Below are 12,554 nucleotides of genomic sequence, written 5' to 3' on the forward strand. Positions count from 1 at the left end.
CTGAAATTTGGTGGTGCCCTACAGTCCCGGGCAAAATGGTTGGGTTGCCCACAGTTAAAACACCGTTCTTGTCGGCGTGCATATCTGTGGTTGGTTTTATCTTATTTCCTGTATCTGGGGTTGGGAATATATCGGGATTCTGTGCGGGGCTGCGGTTTCTGTATCGATGATTGGCACGGGTATATGGGGGTGAGTTTCCCAGTCCCCTGTTTCCACCTCCCCATTCGTTACGCCAAACCGGGGCTGGGGCTGTGAGGATTGGGTTCATCTATCTATGTTTTGTTGGCTTGGGTGTGTCTGTTTGTCTGACTTCCCATTCCCACACACGAGTCATTTTGCGGATGGCCCAGGCTTCTGTGTGTGTATTACCATCGGGACCAAAATTCTCACTGGCTTTCGGACTCCCCTCGGTGGCGTGTGCTATCAGGGTCCGGATCCATGTGGACCAGTGGTGTGCATTTAATTGGACTCTATTTAATTGGTGGAAAAGCGCAACAAATTGGTTCCATAGTCGGCCAGCATAGGCTGTCGGGTGCTCCCCTTGCTTTTGTTGGCAGTTGTTTTAGCCTTCTTCCGGGTCATCCCTCTTGTCGCCTATGGCGGCCAAAACGGCTGCCTTCATTTCTGGTCGCCTTCCCCCGGCCACGTCCTGGGGTTCGGTAAGGGCGGAACGGATGGCAGGACTTAAACATAACAGAATAAGTTTAACCTCTTCTGCCTCGTCTCGGCCGTTTAAAACACAATATTGGGTGACCTGGTCAAAGAGAGCATGTATATCCCCAGAGGGTTCAAATACTCTTATCGCTTTAGCTATGTCAGTGAGCTGTCTCATGGTGTATAGAGTTACATAAATCGCATTGGGTCCGTCCTGTCGTCGGGTAGTGACCGGATTCATCGCTACAGGAACGGGATTAGTGACTGGGCTTATTCTGATGGTAATAGGACTCGGGGCTGAGACTGAGTTTTCTCGGATGTGGGTCAGATTAGCTGATGCCGTTGGTTCCATCACCGGGAATGGAAGTGGGTGTCCCCAGTCGGCAGTGACACTAGCTGTTGCACAATGGCAGGCATCCTCTTCTAAATCCCCTCACTCTACCCCTGGGTCACTATCCCCGGTTTCGGTCGTGTGTGCACACATTACGCCCCTTTTTATGGCTAATTGTGATTTTAAATCTGCAATCTCATGCAGGCATTTGGAGTGGTCTGTTGTGCAGGCTGCATTTGCTTTTCCTGCTCAGTGCAAAACTTTTACTGCAACCTGCAGGTCGCTGTATTTACGTTTAACCTCCTCTACCTGTTGCAGCGCAGCCTCTCTCTCAGTGGCAGCACGCTGTGCCTTTTGGTCGGCTTTATCACATTGAGCCTGGAATTGTCTCATGTGTATCATATTGATTTGGTTCCATTCCTCTTGTGTGTCTACCTCCGCTTCCAATTTTTGTATGCGCGCGGTCGTACTCGTTAAGTCGTGGTTTAGTTGGGTTGCCTGGGCCTCTCTGTCCCGTTTAACGCGGATAATCTCCGCTTCTCTCCCAAGGAGCTGTTCTAGACAACTCGCAATCGCAATCACCTTCCTAAGCTTGGGAGCCCTTTTACTCATTTCCTTATGGGCATGATTCCAGATATTGTCTCCCTCGGATCCCAGATCCGGTTTTGGGGCATTACCCCATTTGGGCCAATTATGGTTCAAATATAAATGGAGAACTTCCTCCCATTCAGCATGACTGGCCATACTTATTTCCTTTTAGGATTCGTTACTTGAGTTTTGGTAAGGGATCGGGGGAGGGGTCCAATTTTCACGAAATTCGCTCCCGGAGATTTTACCCAAATTCCTCAGACTGTTGTAGTTCTAACGACACAATTTGTCCACCTTGTGTTACAGACAGAGGGTTTATGGCCCAATTTACTGGTCGAATCTGTATTAGTCCTTCGCTCACTAAAGACTGGTCATCACGTGGGCAGCTGCCCTCTTAATTCAGGCTCAGACGGAGTGTTGGAGAATACCGGGTTGAAGGTTCGACTTCGGAGCAACGTATCACTTCTTATCGAAGTCCCATCTGGGGTGCCAATGTTGTACCTGTTAATTCTCAGATACTTTCGACCAGTTTGCTTACTGGGAGGTTTTACCCTGGTGCCCTTATTTGCAAGATGGACAAAGGACAAACACGAGTAAAGGTTCAACAAGTTTATTAATAACAACACTATTAACCCTTAAATTACCCACATAAAACAAGAGGATAACCCAAATTCAAGTACACTACCCGGAAGATGGTTTGGTCAAACTGCAGGCTCGATTCTCTGAGTCCCTCTGGCCCGTCGTCACAAAGGTGAGTCTCGATGGCAGCTTCTTCCTTCCTTCTCTGGTCAGTCTTCCGAATATTCAAGGTCGTCTCCCTCATCGAGTCTTCGCTGCTGTGTGTCTGAAAGTGTGTCCCTTTATCCCCCAGCCTGCTTGCCTTTCCAGAAACTTCTCTGGCTTCCGCCCAATGAGGTCCCAGGAGGGGGTTCCAATACCAGTGGGTTTCTTGACGTCTGCCTGACAGGACACCAGGGTCCGCCCCCAGGTGCCCATCTCCATGCTGTTGCTTACAAGTAACTGCAGGAAATTTCGGTGACGGAAAGTCTGGCCCGATCTGGGCTTCTAACAATAGGCCATTGCAGTTCAATGAGGTGTAATGATCTCCTGCTAAATATCAGTAGAGTGGAACGACCTTTGATGGGTGGTTGATGGGTCAGGCCCAGACACGTTTGTGTATTTGAACAATTGGCCTGCCCGAGGTTTGATGGTGTTTGATTTTGATATGACCAATTCTTTAATTTAGGATATCCAATTTTATCAGCCTTAAAACTCGGTCCTGTTTATATCACCACACTAGGCTCCTCATCCATCAAGTCCCTCTCTTTTGTGAATGCTGAGGCAAAGTATTAATTTAGTATCTCCCCCATTTCCTCTGGTTCCATAGATAGATTCCCTCCACTATCTTTGAGTGGACCAACCCTTTCCCTGGCTACCCTCTTGTTCTTTACATACGTCTAAAATACCTTAGGATTTTCCTTAATCCTGTTTGCTAAGCACTTTTCATTACCACTTTTCGCCCTCCTGACTCCTTCCTATGTTTTTTATATTCTTCAAGGCCTTCATTTGTCCTAAGCCTTTTCGACCTAATGAATGTTTCCTTTTTCTTTCTGACAAGGCTCATAATATCCCTCATTATCGAGGTTTCCTGATACTTACCACACTTATCCTTCATCCTCACAGGTACATGCCGGTCCTGAATTCCGATCAACTGATATTTGAAAGATTCCCACTTGTCAGATGTTGATTTACTCTCAAACAGCCTCCTCCAATCTGCACACTCCAGATCCTGCCTAATGGTGTTGTAGTTTGTCTTCCCCGAATTTAACACCTTTATCTGAGGAACACTCTTGTCCTGATCCATAAGCACCTTACAACTTATGAAATTATGATCACTGTTGCCAAAATGTTCTCCTACTGAAACGTTGATCACCTGGCCGGGTTCATTCTGCAATACCAGGTCAAATTTGGCTTGTTCCCGATTTGGCATATTTACATACTGTTTCAAGAAACCTTCCGAGATGCTCCTTGCAAATTATGCCCCACCCAAGCCCCAAGCAGTATGTGAGTCCCAGCCAATATAGAGAAAGTTAAAATCACCCACCACAACCCTGTTGTTTTTGCATCTTTCCGAAATCTGTCTGCATATCTGCTCCTCTAAATTCTGCTGGCTGTTGGGAGGCTGGTAATCAACCCCCAACATTGTGATTGCATCCTTTCTGTTCCTGAGCTCTACCCATATTGTCTCGCTGCCTGAACCCTCTGAGGTGTCCTCCCTCAGTATAGCTCTGATATTCTCCTTAACCAGTAATGCAACTCCCCCACCCCTTCAACATCACCCTCTATCCTGTTTGAAGCATTTTAGTCCTGGAATGTTTCGCTGCCAATCATGTCTTCTTTCAACCAAGTCTTTGTAATAGCAACAACATCATAGTTGCAAGCACTAATCCAATTTCTAAATTCATCTGTCTTACCTGTTATGCTCCTCGCTTTGAAACAAATGCACTTCAGACCACCAGTCCCGCTGTGTTCAACAATTACTCCCTACCTGCTCTTCCTCTTAATCTACTGGCCTTAGTCTGTAGTTTTCGCTCAGTTATTCCTCCTGCTGGCCTACTGCTCTGGTTCCCACCCTCCTGCCATCCTAGTTTAAATCCTCCTGAGTGACGCGAGCATATTTATCTGTCAGGATATTGGTGCCCTTCCAGATAAGGTGCAACCGATCCTTCTTGTACAGTCCTGGAAGAGATCCCAATAATCAAGATATCTGAACACCTCCCCCCGACAACAGCCCTTTAGCCACGTGTGTGGTTGCTCCATCTTCCTATTACTTGTGTCACTGGCAGGTGGCACAGGAAATAATTCTGAGATTACAAACTTAGAGGTATTTTTTAACATACTACCTAAGTCCCTGAACTCCCCTTGCAGAACCTTGTCACTCTTCCTGCCTATATCGTAAGTATCAATGTGCGCCACGACCTCTGGCTGTTCACACTTCCCTTTCAGAATGTACCACGCCCGTTCAGAGACATCCTTGACCCTGGCACTAGGGAGGCAACATACCATCTTGAAGTCTCTTTCCCGGCCACAGAAACACTTGCCTGTACCCCCCACTGTAGAGAGGCCAATAACTATCGTTCTTCTGCACCATGGCACTCCCTGCTGAACACCAGAACAAGTCGTGTTGCCCTGGCTGCTGCTGTTTCCACGGATAGGCCACCACCAGCCCCCCCGCCCCCCCCCCCCCAACTCTCCCAACAGTATCCAAAACGGTATACCTGTTAGAGAGGCGGAGAGCTACAGGGGATTCGTGCACTGACTGCCTGCCCTTTCCAGCGGTCACCCATCTATCTGCCTGCATCTTGGGTTTGACCACGTCTCTAAAGCTCCTATCTATGATACTTTCCGCCACTTGCATTTTCTTAAGTGCATCCGACTGTTGCTCCAATCGATCCATGTGGTCTGTGAGGAGTTGCATTTTGGTGCACTCCCCACAGATATAGTTGGCCGGAAAGCCTGAAGCCTGATAGATCTCCCACATCTCAAAGACGAAGCACTTTACACCGCTGATTAACATTTATACCCTTGATGAATGTATTTACAAATAAAGCACTTAAAAATTTAGCTTATACTCAGCTATACAGTCCTTGGTGCTAGATTTACACTTTACATATAAATCAAAGAACAAAGCAACAAAGAACAAAGAAAACGACAGCCCAGGAACAGGCCATTCAGCCCTCCAACCCTGCACCGACCATGCTTCCCGATGGAACTAAAACTCCCTATCCTTCTGGGGACCATATCCCGCTCTTCCCATCCTATTTGTGTATTTTCCAGATGCCCCTTAAAACTCACTATCGTATCTGCTTCCACTATTTCCCCAGCAGTGAGTTCCAGGCACCCACTACCCTCTGTGTAAAAAACTTGCCTCGTACATCTCCTCTAACTCTTGCCCTTCGCACCTTAAATCTATGCCCCCTAGTAATTGACTCTTCCACCCTGGGAAAAAGCTTCTGACTATCCACTCTGTCTATGCCCCTCATAATCTTGTTGACTTCTATCAGTTCGTCCCTCAACCTCCATCATTCCAGTGAGAACAAACCAAGTTTCTCTAGCCTCTTCTCATAGCTAATGTCCTCCATACCAGGCAACATACTGGCAAATCTTTTCTGTGCCCTCTCCAAAGCCTCCACATCTTTCTGGTAGTGTCACGACCAGAATTGAACATTATATTCCAAGTTTGGCCTAACTAAGGTTCTATAAAACTGCAACATGACTTGCCAATTTTTAAAATCAATGCTGTAGCCGATGAAGGCAAACATGCACATCCAAAGATGTGCGGGTTAGTTTGATTGGCCAGGTTAAAAATTGTCCCTTAGAGTCCTGGGATGCGTAGGTTAGAGGGATTAGCGGGTAAAATATGTGGGGGTAGGGCCTGGGTGGGATTGTGGTCGGTGCAGACTCGATGGGCCGAATGGCCTCCTTCTGCACTGTAGGGTTTCTATGTTTCTATGTTTCTATGTTTCTATGCCGTATACCTTCTTGACTACCTTCTCCACCTGCGTTGCCACTTTCAGTGTTTTGTGTACCTATACACACAGATCCCTCTGCCTATCAATACTCTGGAGGGTTCTGCCATTTACTGTATATTTCCTATCTGTGTTAGACCTTCCAAAATGCATTACCTCACATTTGTCCAGATTAAACTCCATCTGCCATCTCTCTGCTCAAACCTCCAATCGATCGATGTCCTGCTGTATCCTCTCATGGTCCTCATCGCTATTCGCAGATCCACCTTTGTGTCATCCGCAAAATTGCGAAATCGCTAAACACTACTATTTAATTAATTTTATTTATTTGAAACTGATTAATTTACTCTCTTGATCTGGAATGAAATTTAAATCAGTAATTTAAATCAGTAACTCAGAATGGATTTTCGAATTTAGCCCAGAATCCCTTCCAGCCAATCAGGTCACAGTCTCCTGTGGCATCACTTTACCGTTTTTTTTCAAATTATGAAACAAACAAAGTTTTATCTTTCCACGGTACTGTAACTTCATTGCATTGTTAATGTAAGCCTACTTGTAACTAACAAATAAGTACACTTTTAAAAAAAACTCTCTTTCTGACTGTCCCTGTTCCACTCCTCTCCCGGAATGCAGGCCGTGAATCCCCGAGGAATAGCATTTATACTCTGACCGTTACCCGGTTGGCTTTCCGTCCGGCTCGGCTCCGCTCTTGGAATTAACTATTAAAAAACCTTTTAACTGCGAAATTTGCAACTGGAACGTGTTTATATTGGAATTATACCCACGTTGAAAACACAAAGCACAACTGCTTTATTTTACCACCTGGAGCTGCCAATTTGTTAGTTTAATGAATCAAGTTCGGCAATGGCTAGGAATGGAACCCAGATCAACTGCTTGGGAAGCAACGATGGTCACCATTACACCACCATCGCTGGTGGGCAGATTGGCTTGCAGTCGTTGTCTCGATTTTGACACTTCATTCCCTGTTAGTTTCTGTTATTTTTTCAGTCATCGACAATTATTTCCTGATGCAGAGAACCCAATCGTGACTCATCCTGTCTCGGACTGAAGGGATAGCTGACACCTGCAAAAATTTGAGGTGATAGAGCGGGTTCGATCAGTACATGGGATCTGGCAAACTGTGGTGAGTCGCTCAATAAATATTACGTACAAATTGACATTCATAATCGCTTAATCATTCAACATAACTTTTATGATACAACGCTGCTCATTGAAATTGATTCCATTATTTCAGAATCCATTTATTTTATTCCCTATCAGAACTAAATAACTAGCGAATCATTCAAACATTTAAAGGATTTTTTTTTGTATTTGGCGAAGGAGTATTGTAGTCAGAGTAATTGAATAGTTGATGTGAAGCGCCGACACAAACACAATGTTTCGAATGGCCTCATCCTCTGCTGTATGTTTCACTGACCACGATCTGCTGCCGAAGGGCGGCACCGTGGCACAATGGTTTGCACTGCTACCTCACAGCGACAGGGATCCGGGTTCACATTCCACCTCGGGGCACTGTCTGCCTGAACATGGACATTCTCCGTGTGTCTGTGTCATTTGGGTGCTCCCGTTTCCTCCCACACTCCAAAGATGTGCGGGTTAGATTGATTGGCCATTCTAAATTACCCATTAATGTCAGAAGGATTAGCAGGATAACTAGGTGGGATTATGGGGATAGGGCTTGAGTGGGATTACGGTCGGTGGAGACTCGATGGGCAGAAATTTCATCCTTCTGCACTGTAGGGATTATTTGATTCTATTTTATAAAGTCACTAAGTTGTATTCGAAATCGCTCTGTGACTTTTATAATTATATTTAAACGTCTCTGCTAAACGAGTCAAAATTCCAAACGTTAAAGTTACTGCATCATATTGAAATATCAATTGCACTATAACAATCACCAGATTCAGGAGAGCCTGAATAATTATTTTCCTGTGCAAAGAATATTATCTGTGCAACAATAGTTCATATAGGAACCAATATGCTGAGGAAAGCAAAGGCTCGTGGAGAGATTGTATGCTGGGTGTGTGTGTGCAGGCGATAATTAACATGAATCACGAGGTTGTGACTTTCATTAACACACGAAGCATTTACATACACCAGCATCAGTACAGGCATACTCTCCGAACAATTCCTTGTTGGGCCAATGGAGAGTTAGATTTGTTTTCTGTGGGATTTTCACTAAAAACCAATATGCTAAATTTCTGCTCGGTAGAATCTGTGGCAGTGGATACACTCTGAGACTCTGGTGAGTACATTTCACTGGATTTCAATCAATTGTCCGGCTTGTGTCCCTCCCCCACACCTATCCGCTTCTCCACAATATGTTTGAAAATAACAAATATTCCCATCCTCAAAGATGCTGAAGTCCAGCACGTCATTGTTAAAGATAAGGCTGAAACATTCACGATAATCTTCAACCAGACGTAACGAGTGAATGATCCACATTGGTCTCCTCCAGAGTTGCCAGTATCACAGATATCAGCCTTCAATCAATTCAATCCACTCACGTGATATCAAACAACAATTGATGCCACTGGAACTGACAAGTCTATTCGCCATGGCAACATTCAGAAAATAGAAATGAAGACTTATGCTTCAGAGCATGCCGTGTCCATAGTCAAGCTATTCAATTACATCTACAATTGGGATTTACTTGGCAGGTATGTTCTGCACAGAAGAAACAGGACAAATCCAACTGAGCCAATTCCTGCCCTAGCAGTCCACTCTCTCGATCGTCAGGAATGTGTTGAAAGGGGTCAACTATTGTACTATCAAGACGTACTTACACAGCAATAAGCTGCTCATGGACGCTCAGTCTCGGCTTCGACAGTTTCAGCTCATGAACTGACTTTTGCCTTGCTTGAAACACAGAGAAAAGAGCTGAATTCCAGAAGTGAGGCAAGAGAAACTGCCGTTGACTGCACTGGGCCTAGGTGTGGCATCAAGGCACCTTAAAAAAACTGGAATTAATGGGTGCCAAGGGGCAAATTTTCCACTGGTTGGAGTCATGCCTGGCACGGAGGTTTTGGAGGTCATTCATCTCAGTTCCAGGATGTTACTGCAGGAATTCCTTAGCGCAGTGACCATGTCAAACTATCTCCAGCAGCTTCATCAATGACCTTCTTTCCGTGAAAATGTCACAAGGGGGGTTGTTCACTGTTGACAGCACAATGTTCAGCAGCATTCATGACTCCTCAGATACTGAAACAGTTCAGACCCAAATGCAGCAAGATCTGGACGATTGCCTGGCTTGGGCTGACATGTGGCGAGTATCATTCCGCTTTCCTCCCATACTACAAAGATCATAGAATCATAGAAACCCGACAGTACAGAAAGAGGCCATCTGGCCCATCGAGTCTGCACCGACCACAACCCTACCCACGCCTTATCCCTACACATGTACCCGCTAATCCCTCTAACCTACGCATTTCAGGACACTAAGGCGCAATTTTAGCATGGCCAATCAACCTAACCCCGTACATCTTTGGACTGTGGGAGGAAACCGGAGCACCCGGAGGAAACCCACGCTGACACGAGGAGAATGTGCAAACTCCACACAGACACTGGGGCTGTGAAGCAGCAGTGATAACCACTGTGCTACAGTTCCGCAGATGTGTGGGTTAAGTTGATTCGCAAAGCTAAATTGTCCCTTCATGTCAGGGGGATTAGTAGGGTAAATAGGTGGGGTTACGGAGATAGGGGCTGGGTGGGATTACATCAGTGCAGACTGGATGGGCCAAAGTACCGCCGCAACAGATCTACAGCAGACTCCATTTCCCTGGCCCTCGACTCAATCCTGGAACACCTAGATAACAAGGACACACATGTCACACTCCATTTTATTGACTAGAGCTCAGCCTTCAGCACCATTAATCCCACGAAACTCATCTCCAAACTCCGTGGCCTGGCCTCGGCACCTCCCTCTGTGACTGGACACTGAACATCCGAACTCACAGACTACAATCAGTAAGGATAGGCAACAACAGCTCCACGATCATCCTCAACACTGGTGCCCCACAAGGCTGTGTTCTCAGCCCCCTGCTATACTCCTTATATACCTATGACTGTGCGGTCAACTTCCCCTCCAATTCGATTTTCAAGTTTGCTGAGGACACCACCAGAATGGATCAGATTTCAAACAATGATGAGACAGAGTACAGGAATGAGATAGAGAATCTGGTGAACTGGTGCAGCAGCAATTATCTCCCCTCAATGTCAACAAAACGAAGGAGATTGTCATCGACTTCAGTAATCGTAAAGGAGAACATGCCCATGTCTACATCAATAGGGAAGAAGTAGAAAGAGTCGAGAGCATCAAGTTTTTAGATGTCCAGATCACCAACAACCTGTCCTGGTCTCCCCATGCCGACACTATAGTTAAGGAAGCCCACCAGCGCCTCTACTTTCTCAGAAGACTAAGGAAAATTGGGATGATAGATATGGTTCTCACCAACTTTTACGGATGCACCATAGAAAGCATTCTTTCTCATTGTATCACAGCTTGGTGTGGCTCCTGCTCTGCCTCAGACCGCAAGAAACTACAAAAAGTCATGACTGTAGCCCAATCCATCACACAAACCAGCCTCCCATCCATTGACTCTGTCGACTCTTCCCACTGCCTCGGCAAAGCAGCCAACATAACTAAAGACCCCATGCACCCTGGACATTCTCTCTTCCACCTTCGCCCCTCAGGAAAAAGATACAAAATTCTGAGGTCACGTACAGACCAACTCAAGAAAAGTTTCTTCACTGCTGCTGTCAGACGTTTGAATGGACTTACCTTGCATGACGTTGGTCTTTCTCTACACCCTAGCTGTTGTAGGTAAAAAACCTCTGACACTATTAGTAGATCAAAATGCAGTGTTTATTTTCACAATTGTGGGAGAAGTGAAGTTCCTAACAGTGGACCCCCAGCCTTCTCATCGAACACAAGTAAGAACAGAGTTTATATATGTCCCGGGCCCCGCCCTCATTACATTGCAATTCTCTAAGATGTCTGTCATTGTTCATGGTGAGATTCTTATTGTATTAGCAGTATCTTCATCTGCGTAGTTTGTTCGATCTCCAAGGCCACGATTCTTCGTCATTTATATCCTTGAAACAACATCACAGGTTTTGCACAAACAAGTTAACTAATCTGCATGCAGGTTTGTGCAATACATTATATCAGGATAAGATGAATAACGTATGATGAATATATATATATATATATATATATATATATATATGAATCTATGTTGATTCAAAGACAGAAGGCATACATGTCAACTTCATCGTGTTAAACAAAGGTACATGAAAATGGAGACTGTTTAGCTTATTTCGAGCTGGGTTAATCGCATTTCTTGATAACAAATGGAGACAGAGGAATAGCTGTTCCTTTTATCTGGCACAGACATGAAAAACACCGAACTCTGACAAAAACATGGACTCTGCAGTGTTCTCAACAAAATCACAGAGTTTGGGTCTTAATGCTTCAGTGTGAGAAAGTTCATTAACCCATTCCCGACTGCACTCCCCCTTTTTGATCGGATGCCAGGTCTAAACATGGCATTTATGACCAACTCAGAACCACATGTTATCGGGGAATGGGCTTAGCTCATTAGTCGGGAGGTCTGCCCCCTCCGCCTGTACACTTGCAACTGTCATAATTCGCGCTGTTACTGTTTTGCAACAGGCGTTCAATAATGCCATACAAACACAGCAAGTAATTACAATTACAATTAATACAATCAATCCATGCATCAGGTATGGACCCCACGACCCGAACCATTGCCCCAGCCAGCCCGGAGGGTTATAATCATGATATTGGTTCCCTTCTTCCTGTATTGCTTTTGCTACTTGTTTAATATGATCTGCTAAGCGAGTTATATTCTCCGAAGCTTCGGGAATATACGTACAGCATTCGAAGCCAACTATGGCACATGTTCCACCTTGGGAGGCTAGCACATAATCGAGTTCCAATCAGTTCTGTAACGCCACAGTCCGAATAGCTACGACCTCTGCTGACATTTCAGAGATGGCCATGCTCACCTCCTCGAACCCATCCTTAGACTTATTTGTAACTTTCTCTAGGGTTGAGGCCATCCGTATAAGTTCCTGTGCTGTCTTTGCAGTCCCATAAAATGGGTAGGCTATCATGAAGAATCGTTCTGTCTCACTAATGGGTGGCTTAGCCCTAAGCAGGTGTATCTCGGGGTGGTCCCATAAGTCAGTGTAATGGTGAATATAAGGCACCACATATGCCAAATAACATGATCCTGTCCAATTCCAAGGAAGCCACGGATAGGCATTGTTTCCACAGACAAAATAGGTACCATTATATGCAGTCATCTCGCTTCCATAAGCGGAGGAGAGGCTAACCGGGACAGTGGCTATGGGGCACTGGATTGTGACCTGTATCATGGCCTCAGCGTCATCAGTGATATCAACCT

Source organism: Mustelus asterias, unplaced genomic scaffold (genome assembly GCF_964213995.1).
Source record: "Mustelus asterias unplaced genomic scaffold, sMusAst1.hap1.1 HAP1_SCAFFOLD_71, whole genome shotgun sequence".
NCBI lineage: Eukaryota > Metazoa > Chordata > Chondrichthyes > Carcharhiniformes > Triakidae > Mustelus > Mustelus asterias.